This window comes from Gymnogyps californianus, chromosome 3 (genome assembly GCF_018139145.2).
Source record: "Gymnogyps californianus isolate 813 chromosome 3, ASM1813914v2, whole genome shotgun sequence".
NCBI lineage: Eukaryota > Metazoa > Chordata > Aves > Accipitriformes > Cathartidae > Gymnogyps > Gymnogyps californianus.
This window is the reverse complement of record NC_059473.1, coordinates 2,504,268-2,526,268: the sequence shown is the minus strand read 5'-3', so window position 1 is coordinate 2,526,268 and position 22,001 is coordinate 2,504,268. Positions and strand designations below refer to the sequence as shown.

At 38.3% G+C, this 22,001-nt stretch overlaps 1 long non-coding RNA gene across 1 annotated transcript in view; it reads right to left on the bottom strand.

The window, feature by feature from the left end:
• Window positions 1-22,001, bottom strand: part of LOC127015186 (uncharacterized) — a 72,778-nt gene that overhangs the window by 19,264 nt on the left and 31,513 nt on the right. Inside the window, exon 2 of the long non-coding RNA XR_007766295.1 lies at window positions 6,294-6,427. This is a non-coding gene — a long non-coding RNA (uncharacterized LOC127015186). The remainder of the gene's footprint in view (window positions 1-6,293; window positions 6,428-22,001) is intronic.

Genomic DNA, 22,001 nt, shown 5'->3' with positions numbered 1-22,001 from the left:
ATTCAGCATGGGTTAAATGAAGTGGCACTATATTCCACTCCTATTTAAATGGATAAATCCACAACAGACTTCCTACAGCATGTTGCAGCGCGTGTAGTTAATTTGCTGAGTATAAGAGAGTGATTTACACAACAACAGGCTGAGGAAAACAGAAAAAGAGGCAGGCACTCCTGCAAAAAGGACTTTGTGTTCCTATTTCCTTCCCTTTTTTGGTTTGGGATTTTTTTTTTTTAAGAAAACGCAACATACAGGTTTGAGCTGAGCCAGATGCTTTTGTGACTAACGCTTGCTAAGCAAACCACCGAAGACCTCGCTGCCCTTGGCAGCATTAAAGGGGTCAAACTTCCACATGTACGTGCAGTTCTTTAGCAATTTTTCCCACATGTCTATCACAAGCAGGAGCTCTTGAACATGATCTCAGCTTCAGTGCCAGCTCTTGGTGTTCCTTAATTTCTTCACCTATGAAATGGAGATACTAGCAAGCCTTATTTTTCTACATTGCAACCTTATTTATGAAGGCCTTTGAGGATGAAAGTCTGCTCTTGCCCAACAGACTCATAATTTTCTAATGTTTCATTAGCGGAGATACAGCTGTGCACAGTGGGGATGGCAAGTCACTGGCAACGGGTGAGAGAGAGACCGGGTTAGCTCGGCCCCGGCTGTCAGCAGCTTGTCCTAACTCCGGATGCGGTATTCGTGTGTGACCCCGTGAGGAGCAGTGTGGGCTGGCTCCCGGGGCGGGCTGATGGCTTTACTTCACGGGGAAAAGGGCAGCTGCTCTGCCCTCTCTGCTCAGGGAATGGTTAATGTCCCTGGCTGCTTCAGCTCTATCTTACACAAACATGCTTTGCAGTTCTGTCTCTTCTTTTCATTTGTATTTTCAACAAAGATATTATTATTGGTTGCTACAGGAAAAATCCCTTCTACCTCTTGTCATTGTTATTTATTAATTCTCATGCCCATCTTCAAGGAAATTAATAAATCAACATTACTTTCCTCCAAAAGAGATATGCACAAAGAAGTTGGCTGAATTGGCTGTACTAACCCCATCTTGCTATTACAAAGCAGGACAGAAAAGGGTTATGATTAGGGTTTGGCTGCTGCATGCACAACAACAGTTCAGCATGGGCTTTGGGTTAGGAGCATGGTGTAGCTGTCCACAAGATTAGTGCAGCCACCTACATGTGTCTGTTAGCAAGCATAAGCAGCCACCAAAGGCAGTGGTACCAGCCCAGGGAATAGCTGACTCCCCTTTCTAGGGGTCTCTGACCAGCGTGAAGAAAATCCCATCACACTCCTTATAACTGCCCATCTTCCTGCAGACCAGTGGGCACGGCCTCTTCCATAATATCTGAAGGAGGATGACGTGTTGCTCCACGCTCTGGGATCACGCTGTCTATATTCCACTTTCTGAAAACAACCAGCAATGTTGAGACGACTTCCCAGACACACTGGAAGGACTGTTACAGGGCTCTTGAGGGACTTATGTTCCTTTCAAGAGGAAGAAATCTAAGGTGTTCCCTTGTCCAGACCCTCGTACAATAACCTATGATATGGGAACATTAAGCTTTCAAGAGCTATCAATCTAGCATCATGCAGAGGAACTTTCAGGAATGATTTGTGCAGCCAGTTCTGCTACAAAAACCCAGTGAATAAGACCAATTCTTGCCTCACTGGCACTGACTTTAGCATCTTCAGACTTGCCTTATTCCCTTGACCAGTAACAAGTGAACTCCTCAAGTCATACTAAAAACTTACCTCAGCCAGTACCTGAGTCGGTACTGTGGGGACTGGCAAGCGTGATGCATGTGTGCTTGGTTACACTGAGCAGAGCATCCATCCTTCTACACAAAAGACTGACAGAAAACACAATGCAGCATCTCAAAGGAAAAGAAAACTGCAAACAATGGTGATGGTGAGGAGCATGTACATAATGTATTTCTGTGTTGTATGTGTGCAGTGTCTGCCAAGCTTTCAACCAAAACATCCACAGCTGTGATGCAAATACACCTTGCTTAAGGAGGAGCATAGACTACAGCAAAACTATTTTCACATAGGTAGGCTAGTTGGCTTGTGAATGCCCGGACTTCAGGCTGGGTGGCTCCAGGGAAACATATACAGGGGAACCATGCGCCTATAGAAGATGAGTCCTAAAAGCTTGGGAAATGGGGACAATTCCGAAAGCATTTTCTGTCCTGATACTCTATAAGAAACCAATGAAATACACTTGGTAATATTCAAATTTAGACTAGTATTTCTTCAGTATCTTTTCTTTGTATTATAACCACTGAACTACTGGTGCTATGCTGATAAAGGATACCTCAGCTAGCCAAATAACCCTCCTTTTTTACTAATAAATGTTAAAGGAGTGACCTTAAACCAGCAAATTGGTTTGAATGAGTAATACACAGACATGTAACAAGCCCTTTTGTACACAGTCACTGTCACAAAGATTACAGAAGTGTTCTCATTTCAATTACTACAAAAATTACTGTTCAATATAATGAAGATCTGGCCTGTATGTATACAGAAACAGTAGAAAAGTTACGGTTTACAGTGAGACAAAAGGCACATTTTTCAGTGAAACTACATTTCTGGTGAAGCAAGAAGCTCATTTGCTAATGGCAATGTCCAGCCCTTTTTCCTAAAGAAAAATTATATGAACTATTTTGAATCCAAAATTAATGTTTCCCCCAGTCTTACTGTTTTTTTTTTTTAAAGTTACATATTCAAAACAGTTGCAACATACATTTGGAGGAAAAAAGTGCATTTGTAAGGAAGCAATTGCTCCTGTCAAATATGGGGGAGGTGGCTCACTCCAGCACGACCCAAGGTTTTGGTCAGTGTAAGCTGTTTCCTGCAGGAGCAAAGCCAGCTCAGGGAAGGGCTGGTTGAATGGTCCAGCCCTGGTTCTCAACCAGAGGACCAGCAGCACACTACTTCTTCAGTTCCTGTATGTGCCATACAGCAAGCGAAGGTGTCTGGCTGGGATTTCTTACGGATAATTTTAGCTTTATGCTCAATTTCTACAGCCCCAGAAACACAAAAGCTCTAAAGCTGTATTACTGTTTAAGGTATTTGATTTGCATGCAAACAGCAGATAGAAAATATCACCTGCTTTGGCAGGTGCTTCTGCAATTGGCAGAAGTCAGGTAAAATGACTTAAATGGAGTCCACACAACATTTGGTGAAAGACTGGAGTCTAAAGGTTGTGTAGGTAAAAAGAAGAATGGGCAGTGGCTTTCAAATGCAAAAAAAACCCACAGAAGCAAAATATAGTAATTGGGAATAGCACAGGGTAGGCATGGCTCAGATTTTGCATTACAGGCATTAAAGAAAATACACACGCACTTGCATACATCTCATTTAAAAGTGTTACAAGATGTAATCAGATTAAATATAATAATAATATCCTACATCCATCTATAAACCACCCATCCTAACCCATTTCACTTCTTCAAAATAGGGGAAAGTGACAGTATCCAAAAGGATCCAATATTTGCTTCTGTGTAATCTGAAGCTGATCCAGCACCTACGGAGTCAATGAAAACATTCCTGTTGACTTCCAGTATGTTTTGGATCAGGCTCTTAGTAAGAGAAAGTCTTATACCAGGGAATTCTCTATTACTGAAGGAGAACATCTCATAATCTGTCTCATAACCCAGTCTTCCTATTCCTCAAAAACACTTTTTTGAGGAAACAAGGTGCCATCTTTTGTGAGACATTTTCAGGCAGCTTTGAATGCTGAGAAAAAATAACTCGATACAGCAATCATACTGGTAAAGGGTTAGCAAGTATGTTTCAAAATGCTACGAAGAACTACCTCGAGAATTAAGCACAATATTGTATCTCTGTGTTATGCAGAAAGGAAACAAATGTCCATTTTTCTACAGCATATTATCATCTTGTGCCTAGGATTCATTTCTTCCCTTAAAATGGCATTATTTTCATATTATTCTTTATCTTTTTGTTACTGTTTCAGAAGATAATTAAACTTTTAATAATTAAGTAATGCCTTCATCAGAATGGCCAGGCCCTGTTTCTGTTTGCTTATTCTCCTGCTGCTTAGCCAGTAAGCCTACCTAAAGCAGTAGTGATTAAACAAGCCATGACTTTTTGGGACACAGGCAAATGTAGAGTAGAACAGAGAAGGTGAAGATTTTTAAGTCACACAAACCTTAAAATAGCACCCTCCTCGCTTGTCATTTTTGTACCTTGACAAGATCTCCAGCAAAAAATTTTGCATTTTCAGTCTCACAAAAACCATGGGTTCTCCAGCAATGAGGCAACGGAAAAAATCAATACTTGCCATGTACCATGTAACCAATAGAATAAGGGCAATGATTTATGTATGGATGGATGCAGACTGAATCAGCTGGGGCCTCAAACAGAGGGAGAGAGAGAGAAGGAGAGAGAGAGAAAGAGAGGTGTGGGGGTGAGCTGGACTGCAGTGATTATTCCTACACTATGGCCAGATTTTTTTTTTCTGCAGCAATAATCCCCCTCTCTGGCACTGCAGGACATAGAGGAAAGACTAGCAATGTGTGGAATATATGATGGACCAGCTTTTCTCTTTTTGCCTCAGAATAATGATGCTATGTTGAATATTAAGGTACAGTAAAAAAGGAAGAATGATATATGGTCTGCAGTCCTTCAGTCTTTCAGCTACCTCCACCCTAATAAAGACCAACCCAGTGGGTCAACAAGAAATAGTTTAAAGAGAGTCAAATTATCAACAGGATAAAAATGTACCATCACTGCTTCATGACAAGAAAAAGCAGGAAGGGCTTACTGAAGAGAACTACTGTATACCCCAGGAGTTTCTGCTGAGAATATAGTTTTGTAAATTGGATTACCAGGGATACAGCACTATAAGGTATTTAATGACTGTGGTAACTTTTAGGATATCTAATACTGCTGTTGATTTAAAAACAAAACCATCAAGATAAAATTTACTTATCTGTTTGTGTGATGTAGGCTACCAAAAAACACTTATCCAAACTATATTCAATGCTTTATTGCTGTACTATTAATAAATATCTAGTAGATGACTTTAAAGTGACAGTAATTTGCTACAGAAATGTCATACTGTTTTATTAAAAATACCTCCTCTGTAGTTTGTGCAAATTGCTAAAATAATCTGTAAACATTTTTGCAATGCCTTGGGTATTCAGACTGTATTTACATTTTTGAGAATCAGATGTTCATTCAGTACTTTCAATATTGTAGTTTGCCATGAAGTAATCTTGTTATAATTAATATTTCTGCCGCAATTATCACTGATGACTGAATCAATTCTCTTTTCTCCCTAGAACATTTATACAACATTTAAACCTTGGTATCGTCAGTCTTTCTCTTGAAAGGCATAATATTTTTAGATAATGCTACAGAACAATAGGAGGCCACTAGTTAAATATACCAGTTATGCAATGTTAGATCAATTAAAGCTTTAAGAATTGTGGTATGTTTAAAAGCCTTGCATTTTATAGATGTCTGTGAATTTATCTGGTCAGAATAACACAGAAATAATTTCATTTCTGACTTTACACAACGTGTGTATGATAATATGCTAGCGAGATTAATCATTAGCTACCAAACTACATTTGTATGTTTTATGGTGAAAATATCAATGAACACATGAACAAAATTTAATTTAAGTATAAATAGGTTTTTGTTTTCTAAAGAATGTGATTGCATGTCACCAGACTTTACACTTGATTTAAAAACATTTCTGACTATTTTGCTTTCGTATTACCTACCTAGTTCTTTTATACAAGTTATACTATGCTTAGCATAACATTACACCTGTATGGACATATCAAAATAACAGTAATGCAGTAAAATAATACCCTATAAGTAGAGTTTGTATTTAATTTCCCATTCAGTTGACAATGGCAGACAACAATATATTTCAGAGAATGAAAGTATGAAACACGTTATAAAGCAGAATAAGTATATACAGCTTATTACTAATTCAGTCAGAAAATTCTTCTTGTGGCAAACACTCCAACAGCAGGAACAGCTAACGGTTCCTAGATCCCTCAGTCTTCTATCTTTATTAATCCCACAAATTAAAATGTTGATAAATTAAAACATTTCTAAGGCCTTAGAATTATGTTAGGCTAAAATGGAAAAAGATCTAGCCTATGTACCAATTAAAGCATGACAGAACACAATCCACAAGTGAAGACACCTTAACAACAACTTCTAATGTAGAAATAATATGATGTGCATAATTTAAGGGGATTTCTCAAACTCCTCAAAGTACTGAGTACAGAGCAGGTTATGCTTACCTTTGAACAAGACATTTTAATTCCTCTCCTCCTGCTTCCTCTCTGTCTTCAATTAAACAGAGCAACGGAAACTCCACGGATGATGATGGACTTTCTTGACTTTTGTTCTGAGCTTCAGCCAGAATGCCATGGACCTAGAGCATTTGGAAATGGAGAGGGAATAACATGAAAATCTTGGCACCAGCCCAAGGGAAAAAGTGAAACAGTCAATGAAACAGGTAATAGTTCTCCACAGCACCACGACCAGGTGAGTTATACGAGCAAACAATGAATTGGAGACAGTGACATGGAAATTATTGTTGAAAATTAATGAAAGCACATTGCCTTCATCCTGGACCCACACTGTTTTGATAACTTGAAGCACAAGCTTACGCAGTTAAAGAAATCTGACCAAAGCCTTTTTAAGTGTTCACACAGTTGTAAATGAATATAGCAGCAGACAGGTCATTTTAAAGCAGCAGACAAGTTTACATTTTATAAACAAAAGGCAGGGTGCACTATCACTACTGTAATTCTGCATCTAGACATAGTGCACTCTGTGCTCAAAAATTTCAAATGGCGAACAAACTTTAAAAACTGAATAATATTGTTACAATTAGGAAAAGATTAAGAAAATCATCATATTTGCAATACAGAAAATTATTTTAATGTTTCACGTGAAAGTCTTTCTCATGCACAAATAAATGTTTGTTTGTATCCAGCATACTAGGTTCTCTTTTCAAATTACCATTTGAAAATATACTTAAGTTGAAGAGTACTCTCATGGTGACAATCCACACCTGTATCAATAGAAGCTGACACATAAAAATACTGGAGAAAAAAAATCTTATTCAACATTTTAAAAGAAGGAAAAGATTTTAATATGATGTTTACTGCAACTCTTCCTTAGCATGCTTTCAGCTTTTATTAGAAGAAATATACAGTTAGGGCACAGACTTGCTCCCATTTACACTAACGGTGAGATTATCAGTAATACTAATGAAAGTATTTCAGTTGACATCTTCTTAGCATTTTAAATATTTGTGCTTTGGGAACAAGACCAAAAAAAGGAAGCTGGTGTATGACTTTGTTGTAACAAATGTGTTATTTTGAATTCATTTTCAATACCAGAAAATATAGGCGTACGACTGTGTATTAATATGTCTTAAAACAAACCTGCTAACATTTCTTATTTCTCTTAAAAGCAATATGGTAGTTTAAAATCGTTTAGGTACACACATATAGAAACAGACATTTAAAACTTTTTCCTACATTAATTAAAGTATCGTAATTTGTCACATGAATAAGGAAATGTCACAGAATTTACTTAATTGAAATGCTTTATCATGCTCTAGAAACTGGAATACTGTAGATCAGCAACATGTAGATTTTTGATGCCTTCACAATTTTTTGTCTTTGTGTCGTCAAAGAACCATTGATATTTGTTAGAAACTGCTAAACTACTTCTGAAAATGTGCAGCACTGTCAGCTCCAACTGAAACTATCAGTTACTGGGGGTAATGAACAGCACAAGATTTAGCCTAACACAAACGGAAGTAGACCAGTGAACTTAACAGAAATGTAATATGTATTGCAAGATGTCAAATTTAATAAACAGTAAAAGGAGAAAAAGAAAATCAAAACAAAAGCATTATAGGATCCGATTTTGAAAATGCCAGATACACAAAAGCAGCACACACTCTGCAAATAACCTGGTCTTCTCTAGGCAAGGCCTTAGTATTGTGAAAAAAATATGAAAAGAAAAATGACCCTTGTTATTTGCCATATAACAAAACCAAAATATTTGTGTATCAATACACTTCCTGACCAGTTGGATAGCTGGCGGTTATCATTTGCAATTACTGTAATTGCATTTATTCTTTGCTATCATTTCCCATACTTACATTGTGCAACATCTAACTGATTCTTTTATCTCATGCAAACCATCCCAGCTCTGTCAACAGCTCTTGAATTTTTAAAGAGGTACCCTCTCCCTCCCTCTTTTATTCCTCCTGAAATTTTCTGACCCCAGATCTTAAGATAGAGCAACTTCCATGGATTAAACAGTTCTATAGGAGTCACCTAATAAAACACTATTAATTGTAATAGATTTTTGTTTCTTCTTCCAATGATATTTCCATGGCAACATTTTCACGTTCTATTGTTGAGGGTGTTCTTCATTCCCAGAGCGGGTTAACCACAGGGCAGGAAGGGCAGGCTGTTGGTCAGCCTTTATTTTCTCTGGTCCTTCAACAAAGGTTAGTTGAGGTCATCAGAAGCCAAAGGGTAATTACTTTTCCTCAACAGGGTTAAAGTCACACAGATTGCTGTTGAGACAACTGTATGGATGACCTTCAGTTTTTTATGTTCAATCTTCCTTTCTTTTAGCAGAGCAAATGTTAATAAGGATAGCAGATAGGGTAAAAGCCCAGTGAGCTACACACCACGTACATCTCCACACTTTTCAGTTGTGCTACTGACTATTAGTGCAATTTTGAACAAGAAAGCAATTAGATGAGCCCAAACCACAAAAGGTTCCATAGTGATTAAACATGAAAGCTCTCAATAGCCAACAAGGACCTATTCTGTGATTTCTCTATTCAACAAATTTTAACAATATTCTAATTCAAATAAGAATTTTTTAGGAGAGCCAGCACCCCCATATTCTCTGTTTCACTAGCCTCAAATTCATCACTAATGTAACTTGCTTCACTCAAAAGAATGAATTGGGATTACAGGTTTTAAGTAGGGAAGATGTTAGTGCTCAGTGTATCAGGCCTGGCTCCTTCTTTAAGCTTCCCGTGGAATAACCATCAGATCAGGAGCATGGTGGGGACAGAGGACAGAAAGCCTGGTCTGAACTGCAGAGAAAGCCAGGGAGCCGATTGGGGTAAATAAGGATTTTGCACAGATTCGGGGGAAGGAAAGCAGGCTGGTGGCACACCAGCGTCTCCAGCATAACATGTTTAGCTCTCACCCTACGTAAAGAGTGGAAATGCACTCAAACTGTAAAAAAGCTTACGACAGAGATCTAGTCCATAAAAAATCCACAACGTCTAAGAGTAAGTGAAACCTCAGCCATGGTCAGCTGTTACAAGACAGTGCAGGTAGGAGTAAAATGGAAAGATATCCCGCTGTCTTCCTCCACAGGGCTTTGGCCCAGGTGGCACTGGCCACCTGGCCCCAATCCCATCTTTTCCTCCTGTGGTGGCATGCTTATCTGTCCCAGGGATCTAAATGTCCCCAGTGGCTTCCTGGGCACCACTGATCTCATTACTAAAATTAACAGCATTGTTTTTCCTTTTTGTGGTACACTTTTAAGTAAATATTACAATAGTAAAAGTCAATAATGCAAAACAAGGAAAAAAAAGGGAGGTGTCATCTTTCTCAGCCCTAGCTTTAGCCTCATATCTTCTGGCTACTCTTTTCAAGCTCAATGTTGACAAAATTAAATAAATAAACAATAAAAGGATCAGGTACTGATCATTAAAATATCCATTATAAATCAGGGAAGTGCAACTCAGCTTCTTGATTGATGCATTACTTTGTAAACTCAGCAAAAGTTATAAATAATCGCAATGCTGATAAATGATAAATGGAAGATTTGGTAATCAATCAATTCAAATGGGGCTAAATGGAAGAATAATGCATCATTTATATTTGGCTATATTGTATAGTATGTAAATTATTGAATACTTGCTATACCACTTTCACATCAAAGAGGTGGTAGACAAATAGACGGTCATAAAACAGAATTATCAGACTCTAGCCTTGTAGCACTGTTTAACCATCTGTGCTACACACAGCATGCTGGTGGTAAGCCAAAGGACCTCCAAACCTTCTCTCCAGTTTTAACAAGCGCAGGTCTTTCTTTGCTCAGAAGTCACACTTCCCCAGGTACAGCAACTGCTACCTTCAAAGGTTCAAATATTAATTCCCAAATAGAAATCACGTTAAACAGGATTACAGACAATATCATTAAATTAAGGATAAATGTGTTACAGGGACTAACCACCGAGAAAGAGCTTCAAACACAGGAATCTAAGAGTTAAAATTTCATATATAACTTATATCTGTAACATACATGTATAAGAGAACCAAACATACTATGTTATGAAAAGCTGTTTTTTAAAGGCACTCAATCTTAATTCCGTTATGAAATGACTCTATATAGCAACCACATAGTTACAATTCGTTCTTAACTCTGTTTGTAATCTTACACTTCACTAAATTAATTAAGATGTTAAATTTGTTGGAAAGGGAATTTCCATTTATCTTTTTCTGATTGTGACGCTAGGAAGTGTGTCAGTCCTGGACAGCAAAAAGGCACACAGGCCACGTTTCACTAGCACCAGATTTCTACTATGTAAATGCTTTCCTTTTTTCTGTCACTCCTATTCCCATCAGTTACCAGCCTCCCTGCAGTCTGGGAAGGAGCAGCAGGTCTTTTTTCTGTGAGGAAATTAGGAATTTTCAACTATTTATGATCCATACATTCTGAATTTCCCAAATTTTCACTCTCACTCGAGTTACGATAAGTGTTCACCATCCCTTTCCCTTCCACCCAGCATACAAGAGTTGATAGAGTAGGACAGACGCAGGAGTCGTGAGCACTTCTCCACAAGTGTCAGCAGTAGTAGAGGTCCTGCTGTCCCATCTGTTTTGAAAAATTTGGGCTTTCAGGAGAACATGTAAACATCCAGGGCTAGAACTAAAAAATCCAGGGAAGTCCCAAGCAAATTCAGACAGCTGTCCTGGATTAACCTGCTTCCTTAGGACTCATAAACAATGACAAGGGCCACAAAGTGCTGATACTGGCAGGCCAGAGAGCCAAGGAACATTTATTCCCTATTTTTTCATCATTAATTTAGAACATATTCTATCCAATTTTATTCAGATAACATTCTTACAGCCAAATGCAGGCTTTCTGAGTTGGTATTGAATCATTAAAAGCCACAGTGATATGATACACCTACGAGCATTTTTATAGATTTAAAAGACAGAAATGGCAAAACCGCTACTAAAATACAAAGTTCAGCTGCCTTTTTCTTTAGTAGATCTGTGGTAGGGTACCACAACCACTAATGATTTCTAAATGGTTATTTGGATACACTTTGCATCTACAAACAATGACTGAAAATGGCACAGATTTGAAGAAGACTGACTGCATAGGCATTTGTTTGCTTTGAAATCTTCCTCTTGGGTGTCTATTGTTGTTTTATAATGAGCAGAGACTGAAAAACAGCATCTCTGAAAACCACCTAATCTTCAAAAACGTGCACTCCCCTCCAAAGTACAGCCTGCCTTTGTCACTCTACGTTTGTGCTCATGTAGCTCAAAAATTATATAGGGTTTAGGTGAAAAGAACAATTGGAAACCCCAAAATATTGAAGCTGTTTCCTGATGTTTTATCCATTTCACCCACTTTTACTATAATGCCTGCTCTCAACCTCAGAGTGCAAATATTTCCCAGGGTGGGACACCTTAAGCGTAAAGCTCTTCAAGTCTTCAGACAGCAGAGACCTCTGAAGCTAAAAACGCTTTGCAAAAGTGTGAAAAATATTTTCCACAATATTGATGCAAAAAAAATTATTTTTTTTCTATAACATAGGGAGGAAAGAAAGATGTCCCACTGGGACACTAACCAAAGTGTATGTGTGTGTGAGCACTAGTTCCCACACGGTGTCCCCTTCCTATGCTGCAGATGCAGGCTGCTAAACACGACCTATGCTGGCCGCTAGCTGCATCTCTCAAGACTGGGGATGACCAGCTGAAAGCTTGAAAGAATGTGAGCCATGAGTGTGACTGTCCATTAGCTTTTTGGTCTTCAAGTGCCTCCCTGGTCTTTGTAATTTCCACGACTATTCTTAAACTCTCTTTTCTACTGGTTCCCTCAGGTGTGTTAACTTCTCTGTCACAAATTCTATAATCAACTAATGTTATTAGGAATAATGCCTTATTTTGAATAGTGTAGAATAGTGTAGAACAGGCTTCCTGAAAACTAAAAAGCAAAGCTTTAAACTGCTTCTCCAAACTTGGACCCAAAATGTCAACTGGCCATGTACAGGTAGAAGCCTGAAGTGAACCACTATAACTCTTATATTAGAATCAGCTGTCTCTGATCACCTTCCATACCACGCACTCAATAGCAATACACTTCTTCTAAAGTATTAAATATGTTTTATATAAAAAGTACTGTTGTATTAGTCATACGAAGGTAAGCATATTCCAACTGTAGTGTAGAGCTGATGCTTTCAACCTGGGCTTTCAAAAAGCATGATTAATGGTGCTCAAAGAAAAAGACACATTTTGGATCTTGCAGCTCTTAATCAGAAATACACAGAACCATTTGCATACACATTTGCAGATGATCACTGCTAGCACAGTGGAAAAAAACAGCTAGGAAACCTGTCTTGGAGCTGACAGAAAAACTGTGGCACCCAAAGTATCATAAAGGAAAGGTAAATAGGTTTTCCAAATGGTAAAACCAGAAAACATGCCAATAAAACAAGCCGACAAGTTCACTTTATCTCAGCAATACCCAATCTTCACTAATAATTTCCCACTTCATAGTAAGACTAGTAAATATTTATAACCTGCCTTGGACTGACTACTGCAATCTCTAACTATCACAAGCTTATGCCTAATTGAAAGGATGTTTGTTCCTGAACTTTCTCAGGACTGACTTTGGCTTTTCCTGGCATTTATTTGACCAGAGTGTAGATCACAGAGGTCTAGGATGCCTGCCTGACACACAGGGAGCCACAGGATACACTGCTCCTCCATCACTCCCACTTCATTCCTTCAAGGTCTATCCCACAAACATGAGAGCTGTAATGTCACAGACCGGATAACTCTCTCTTACAACAGGTAAAGAAGAAAGACATCAATGTTAGTCTAATAAGCTATCTTTTCCACTTAACCCCTTATGCCATAAAGGCAGATAGCAAGTGGACTGTGGTATCTGCGTGTTTATTTGAATGTCACCAGAAAAAGCACATGCAGAAAAACCACATACCCCGGCATACCATTTATCCTTTCACCCGTGACAAGTACTTTCTTCCACAGTGACCCTCAGCATCTTGATTTTCTGTCAGCTTTTAAAACCCAGCTAATTAGAAGATTCACTACTCCTTATGATTCTTGACTTTCACAGTTTTTAATTAGTCTTTGTAGCAGTCTATTACCTAAATGAATTGTGATATTCCACTTGGTATGTTAAATGAAAACAACCAACATTACCATTTCTCCTTAGCATTATTTACCTCATAGTAAAGTAATTTTGTTCTGAGGATAGCACATTCTAACTTTGCAATTAAACTCGAAATCATTCAAATGAAGAAAGGTGAAAGGAAACAAAACCAGGTCGAATATTAACTCCAATTTTCTTTTCCAAAATTACTTCTCAGATCAGGAGTCTTAACTGGGAAGATCTGATCATAATGTTATACTTACAGATACCGCTGAAGGTCTGTACACGAGATAGGCACATAACAACTGCCCACACAGTTTGGCACAGTCCTCACTCACATGGCAGTGTTTACGAGGACAATTCTTCTCTCCACTCTGCCCGGCAGATCTCTGCTCTCTATCCTGCACTACAGCAGCTATGGAGTCATTCAAGCAGAACACACCAAGAGGTAAGAGATGGACGAAGATTATCCCTAAATTTGGAGGAAGTTACATCCAGAGGGAAATTAAATTATGAAGTGTAGGATGATGAGGGTTGGTTTCCATTGCAGGAGGAGATGGATGAATGTGTTATTTCTTCTGACTAATGCAGGTTTCTGAAAGTCGTGGACCTACCAGGTCCACAGCTGTTCAATATCACAATAGCTATTCAGCAGAAACTCTAACAGATCATCTCTGGAGCTGGCCAGTAAGCAATGTTGAAAAAGTGACAGCAGCCTTGAGCGCTATCTGGTTTTGAAAAAAGGTAGGTTTTGCCTACTTTTTTGAGCTCAGCCTGAAGACCCAAGATTGATATACCACTAATCTTTCTGGAAAAGACAGCACTAACAGCTTGTACAGGGTGATTTTCTTTAGCAACAATAATTTGAGCAACAAGTCATAAATATTGTTTACCTCCGTCTTCATCCAGTGCAGCAGAAATGCTGTGCTTAATTTTAGATTTCCAATTTTAAGATCAACAAACAAAATTTTAATCTCTTTGTACATTTTATTGCACTATAAAAACTTCTTTCAATCTCATGCAGGTTGCATCATCCGATGCAACCCAGGCACAGTACAACTACTATCAGTAGTAGTTACCAGATTGTGCACTCTTACAGCTCCTGCACCTAATTTCAGGTTACAACAGTAGGAAGCCTTTACTGGCCGCTGCCCAATACCTGTAGTCTCTCCTGGGGGCTGCAACACGTAAGCATAGCCAAACCAGTTAGACTAAACCTGGAGTCCTGTCTCTGGCAGTGCACATAGCAGATGCCACCAGGAAAGGATAATGATATGGCAAAGACATAGTGCAGCCTCCAGCAATTTGTGGTTCAAGGACTTTCTACGCCAGAGTTTCTTCCTATAAGGTAGCCCTTGTGGATTAAACAATTCGTACCATCCTTTTTTGAACCCAGTACTTGGGGACCTTTTCCATGACCACTTCACTTCCATAGCAGACATTATATTAAGGACCCTGTCGCTGGCTCTGCACTGTCTTACACCAGTGAACCGGGTAACAGCAATGAAGTCAAACCAAGTCCTAATGCACCAGAGAAACAAGAATGGCAGAAGTTTGGATGACCAACAGTAGCACTAGACTCTGGGGCTAATTTTGTTTGTCTACCCAACATCGCAGCCCAGTACTCTTAGGTATCCACTGCATAAACTGTGTTGATTAACCTGGACAGCTAGGCAAAGTGAAAATGTATATTTATGCAGCATTTGAGTATCTGCAATGCATTCTGAGCCACTGGTTCTGGGAGTGGCTCTGTTGACAGTCACTACTATGTCTACCGACTCTCTTTTCCCAAGTCTTTTTGTCTCTGTGTTAATTATGCCTTGCAGCACTTTTTAAAGGTTTAGTGTATTTTTCTTGTCTTCTTACTCTATTTGCCCTTCTTTTCCTGCCCTCTCTGTCTCCCCTTCTACTACCAGCTCATCACTACTTGCTGCTCGTCTCTCACCCATTTCTGCAACACCTCTCACTACCATACAGCTGAGCTAGGTCAGGCAATCTGGGTCTAATAACAAATATTATTAAATATAGAGTGGAAAATCTGTCTTTAAAAATATAAAATTCTCTGTATAACCAGACAGTCACCGGTCCATACTGATGATCCAAAAGGCACTAAAATAAGTATTATGTTAGTTTTTCTTCTTGCCGCTATTGTCATTAGAATATTTTGCTGAAATCGGTAAGTTTAGGCAAGACCTAATGACTAGCTAAATTCATAATAGAGTATCTGAAGCACTTCCCTGAATTTGCTTAAGGCAGTTCACACTACTAAGATTCACAGGACTAAATCAATCTCATCTCTGCGTGCAATGTTTTATGCGTGTAGGTGTCTATATTTCTGCATACAAAAGGCATTTCTGCATGCAAAATGAGCAGGTTATCTGAACAGTTCAACACCACATGCCTATCCAAAATGTCCTTTCCAGGTGCAATTGTGCATTCAAAAGCTTGCTTAAACAGCACTAAAATTTTAACGGTCTTTTGTGAAAATCTATTGTAGTGTATATTTGTAATGGAGCAGATTTCTCCCCATATCCACTACCAATCATCTGTCAAATAATTTTTTTAGGAAAGCAAACTAGCAAGATGCAAAAACACTACTTTTTCTCAACTGAAATGAATTTCAGAAAAGGATAAAAAGACTTTTAAACTTTTTGCCTGTCACTTTTTATTCATTACTAACCATGCATTACTTTCCTATGGTTGCTGTCCTTGCCCACAGAAATGGAGGATTCAGAAAATCAGTTATGATCTTCATCCTGTAGATCCTAAAGAGTTCTTATCCCTCCAGAATAAGTTAATTTGAAGAAACATTCTACAGAGCTGAAAACAAACTTGCCTGTTTTAGTGTCCACCAGACTTCCATCAGCATTCAGCATTTTACAGGAAAGATTTTCAAAACAATATTTTTCTAAGTGCAGGACTAAATGATTATGTGGAATGTTTAATAACTGCTTTAACAAAAGCTTCCCCTGCTCCATTCGTTTTGTTGTCAGCTAGTACTCTGGCAGCAGACAAAGAGTTAATGTCAAAATACATCTTCTGATACCCCAATTGCCCTTCCTCATCCATTGTTTTCAAACTTCTTTTGAATGGTCAGAAATTTTCTGCCTGAATAAACTCTCAACAGAAAAGAGAACTGGAGCAAACACAAAAACAAGTAAAATAAAAACAAACTCTGTTGGCAATATAGAAAGGAGACGTGGTTATAAAATCACAAATTTCTAGCACCAGCACTTATTGTGAAAGTAATGTAATTAAAAAATGCAAATTTTGCCCTCTTGAAGCAAAATTATTTAAAGATAGCAACGTTCTGTACAATATCATAAATCTGGCAAATTTAGCTTTGGAAGATTTGATACTCAGAACGGAAAAGAAATGAGCCCAACTCTTTGGAAAGCTTTTATAAAAACGCTTTTAAAAATAACAAATCACTGTTTTCATAATGCTATTCATGTCTCAGCTTTCCTTTAGACTGAAACTTGATGCTAGGAGTAGTATTTGTCACTAATACATAAGAGCTTCTAATTCCGACCTTCTGTTTTGATCACTCTTAGCATTCTCATATTACTATTGGTAGCAAAAAATATATTCTTATAAAAAACAAGAGTAGCGCATTTCAGTTACGGTTATCTATTGATTCAGTTACACTTGAATTGATCTCAAATTGTTTCAAGCAACTGTTCTGCACCCAAAACACCACATGAACCACAGAAACCAGATCAATAGATTTCAAGTGAAATAATTGTTTTCCTTTGTAAGACCCCATTACTTCTTGAATGCAGAACTGTTTGATTGACCTCCAGGAAAGCAGCAGATGTGAATAAGCCAAGCACCTCAGGCCTTATCATTTAAAGTGAGGCCTTGAAAATTACAGGAAAGTACACTGAACATGTGCTCGGTTAGCTGTGGGAAATGCACAGCTGGAAAATCGCAAAACTGCATTTTACTCTGATAACATGAGAGCAGTAGTACATACATGGCAAAAATAGACTTTTAGAGTTAGTCACTCGTGAACACGCACAAAAACATTTTACCAGTTAAGAAAATAATTCAGGGATTCTTGAGCGACTGGTTTTATTTTCACAGTATCGGTATCAGTGAGTTTTTTGTCCTGTCTCATGAAATTTCACATAGCTGTGCCACTGAACTCACTTTTTTCACAGTATCTTACGACATAATTTTAATGCTTTGTGAGTGCAGTCATTTCCAGATTGCCATATTCAGACACACAAGGTAGCAGGCATAAACCAGTGCAGCAGCTGAGAAAATCAGCGTGACCTCATTAATTCTACTGGCAGGATGCAGATTTATACCAGATTCGCAATTTATTGGGGTGCCTAAAATGAGATCATAAGCGGTGCTGCCAAACAGAGTGAGATGGGCTCTTCTAGGGGCTGAGTATGGGTTGAGACAGAGGCCGCGCTGACCTCCGTGCAACACAGACAGCCCTAGGAGATGCAATGATAATAGTATCCCCAGGCTGCAAAATCTGCAGCACTGCACAGAGACTGCTCTAGCTGTAGCCCTGTCTCTGTGTGGTCAGTGCTGTTCCCTCTACCATCATGTATTTGCAGCCCTGGGATAAAGCCTTACAATCATCTTTCCTACCTGGAACATGCCCTTTTGCACACAAGAAAGAATCCAGGGACCATCATCTCTGTCCACAGCCATGGGCAGGAACAAGGTGCCCGCAGAAAACTGAGCGAGAGTGTGAGTGGAAGGTGTTGGAGTTGTGTGGTAGCTGAGGACATGGCTTGGCAGTACAGGACAGAGCAGCTGGACAGAGGATTAGGACACCTTGTGATGGTGATTGTGGGAAGACATAGTCAGAAGTAACAAACTTGACAGGCTTGACCTGTCAATCTCAGCCCGATAAACCATGCTCTCTCCATTATACAGACTTAAACGGCACACAGCAATAGCAAAATTACTGCTTAGGTAATGCAGACATGGGTTTTCCCCCAGCAGGCATCAATAGCAAATGACAAGAAACATAAGTGCGCCTACTTATAAATTGCAGTTTTAATATGCAATTCTGTTTTTAGATAATTTCTACCCTCAGTTGACGCTTCCCCCCACAAAAGAAGTAGGAACTGAGAATATAGCGGTGTCATTTTTGTGGTCTTAGGACGAGTTGCTGTCCCTAGTACCAGTCCTCCTGGTACGGGAAATTTTTATTTCTTTTAATTATATTGCAAATAAATGAAATACTCACATTATTGCTTAGAATGTTTTTGTAAGGAAGTCTTGTTTGGCTCCTTGCACATATTAGACCTGATCTGAGCTTTACTCTTTTATGAGCACAATTAACTGCAAACACCTTGTCATAAACATTTTAAAAGGTCAAAGAGATTGCAACAATTTTGCTAAAGAGATAAATGGTCAAATAAAACATTGAATTGTTAATTCCCAGGTGACAAAAAGCTGCATGAGTCAGATCAATAAGAAGACATACAGAATGAATTCTGGGATAAAGGGTGGGTCAACCTTGAAGTGTTAATAACTTGCTCCTATTATTTTGCTCTGGCACATCATGTGTTCTAGCAGGTAACATTGCTGTTAATAGTAAATTAACGTCCACAGATTCACAGAAGTAAAACTGGGCATCAGAGATTATTCAAACAAAAAGTTTTGAAAGGATTTAGCTCTATTAACACAGGGAAAAACAGTGAGTTTATAAAAGACAGGTAAGAGCAGTCTTACTACTATTTCTAATCTAATGTGTTAGTCAAGTGCTGGACAGGGCACACTCTTTCTCTGCAGATTTTCTCTTTTCAACCTTGTTCTTAATGCATGGGCTTTTATTATACAGTAACTGCCAAAAACATACAGCCTTATTTGAGTTAAGAGAATTGTAAGAAATCAGTACATTAGATGAAGACTGAGTATGTTGAAGCAGATATTCAGCTGGTCTGTACTGCCAAAGCTGTTGTTATGGAACTGGGGCAATTTGTATTAGCCTGAAGTCTGCCCCACAGAATGCATTAGTGTTTGTGGAAGGTCAGATATAGAAATAAGCATCCTTGCCAGATACATGTTTGTCTAAGAGAAGGGAGATCCTTTTTTCATCTTTCTGAAGCAGATAATGGTGTGATCATTACGTTCAGCATTTCTGTCTGCTGAAAACAGCATTTTGTAACTATAGCTACTTCAGAAATTAGTCCTCCTCCTATTGGGAAAAACATGCCTTTCTGTCCATACTGACATTCAACTCAATAAAATGCAAGTTCGGAATTGAAAATGTACAATTGACACTCAAGATTGACTAAATTTGAATAAAAGGTTCATCAGGTCAAAATAGCAGATATGAAAGAGGGACTTACAGAATCGTTTAGAAGATACTATTTTCTCTAGTCCACCCCATCCAATATGATATTAGTTGGACTACAATAAATGTCATATGAACCATACTTTGTTATGAAAACTACACTCATCCAATTTTATGACTACCTTTAGATGAGATGATTAATATTTTTTTCAAATTGTTAAAATTTCCTTTCCATCTTATTTCTAAAATTCCAATAGGGAGTGTGTAAGTGCCAAGTATGTCACTTGAAACTGTGTATTGAATGACTGCAGTCCAAAAACTAGCTCTTATTTACCAATGAAGTAGAATGGGCTCCTATTCTCAGTTTATTTTTAGAAAAATGTTAAGGAGAATTTCAGGCTGTTGGAAGGAGACTACCTGAAGAAGTCTCTTCTCAAAACTATTTGATTTTTTAGACCCTTCCAGAGAAGATTACAAGATTAGAAGTTATATGCAAAGAAAATTATCTCACCATTATTTAATTAAGGACTTTTTGAGTAAAAGAGAGACTTTTCCTAAAGAGGACTAAGCAACTCATGGAAGACAAAGCATGAAAAAACGTAAAAGTCTATCAGAAATCAGTAACTCCTGATATGCAGTGAAAAATATCTACCAGTATCCGTAGGAAGGAACTGAGGAACTCAAAGTATTCCAAAGCATTATGCAGTGGTATAAAATATAGACAGCAATGCCTGTATTGATCCCACTGGACACTTGAAGGCAAATGAACATTTGAAAGGTCAGTAATTTTACTTCTGCCAAATTGGATGCCACTAATTTGCATAAGACTGAAAGTCAAATATCAGTGTAAATTCCCCCAGTCGTATGTAAATTTAATTACCCCATACCTCTAACAGCAATCTTATGTCATCTGGCATGAAAAATGTAGAGAAAGTGCATAATCCCATAAAGCACGATGGACTAAGTGATACCTATAACACAAGAAGATACTACATGAAAAACATCTATTTTATGTGCTTTATAAATGCCATGAAAACATATTTTACTCTGACAGCAAATTTTAAGGTTCTGTTAACTACTCATTAAATGATTTTACAAATGAAGATAAACTCTCCTTTCCTAGTGCACTTCAGAAATATCTGTTGGGATTTATGCAGGCTGCAATCTAAAAGGATTTTTTAAACTTGTTTCAATGTTTAAACAAAAATTGACTCAACTAGTTTCCAAGTCAACTTTGAGGTGTGATATTAGCTTTAAAAAGAGAAAGACACATTAGCGTATTTTTCCAGAAAAGATATTTTCACTTTGTGTCTTCTAAAAACATCACTTGATATATATATAGCATGAGGCCTCAAGGCTCACTCAATCAATGGCAGTTATGCCACTAAAATTAATGGCTATGGGATCAGGACTTAGTTAGTTTTTCCTAGAGTATTTAAAATTTAAAGAAGCCTAAGCGACTTCCACAATTCTAATATAATAGTAATAAATAATAACCACTAAATGGGTCTGTCCAACATGGGGAAGGAGATCTGGCAACAGTAACATAATTCAAACCAATGTTAAAGCAGTATTTCTCATGAAATCAACTGACATCCTCTAAAGACACACGAAGAGCACAAAGTGACATGAAGTGAAATCCTACCCCTCAGCAGCTCCTCAGGGTTTTACAAGCATTTCAGCAGAAATCCTGGTGCTTTCCAGCCCTATTCTTCTACAACTCAGGTACCAGGAAGCTGCCCTGATCCACAGTTTTTCCATTGTCATCATCTCCTTCACCATCCTTTTTTATGAAGGTGGGGAAAAAAAGACGGATGCAAAAAAATACACTGGCACCTATTGGAATCTGTGCTGCAAACTGCACTGTCCTTCAAGGAAACATGACACATACAGTGATTATTGTGCGGACCTTCCTCAGTCCACAACCCCTAAGAAATTAAAAGATTCAACACTGACAGCCTAGGGCTTAGCAGGATATGAGAGCTTCCCAGTAACACTCCCCTCCACTGCAAAATTACAGGCATGCTTCGCTGCCTTTTGCACCCCAGGGTAGAGGAGAGAATGTAAAGTCCGAAACTACCTTTGCTCTTGTGTTGCTGTTATTGTAAAGACACCCATGTTAGGGTTCATGGATTTCTGGCCAGCATGAAGATCATACGCTGTCAGGCCTACAAAGAAAGAAAGGTTTCTTTAGGTTGCCTTAAATGGCAAGGCAATTTAAGAATAGGTCACTGTTGAAGAAAGAGTCCATTAGGGTGATAGTCTATAG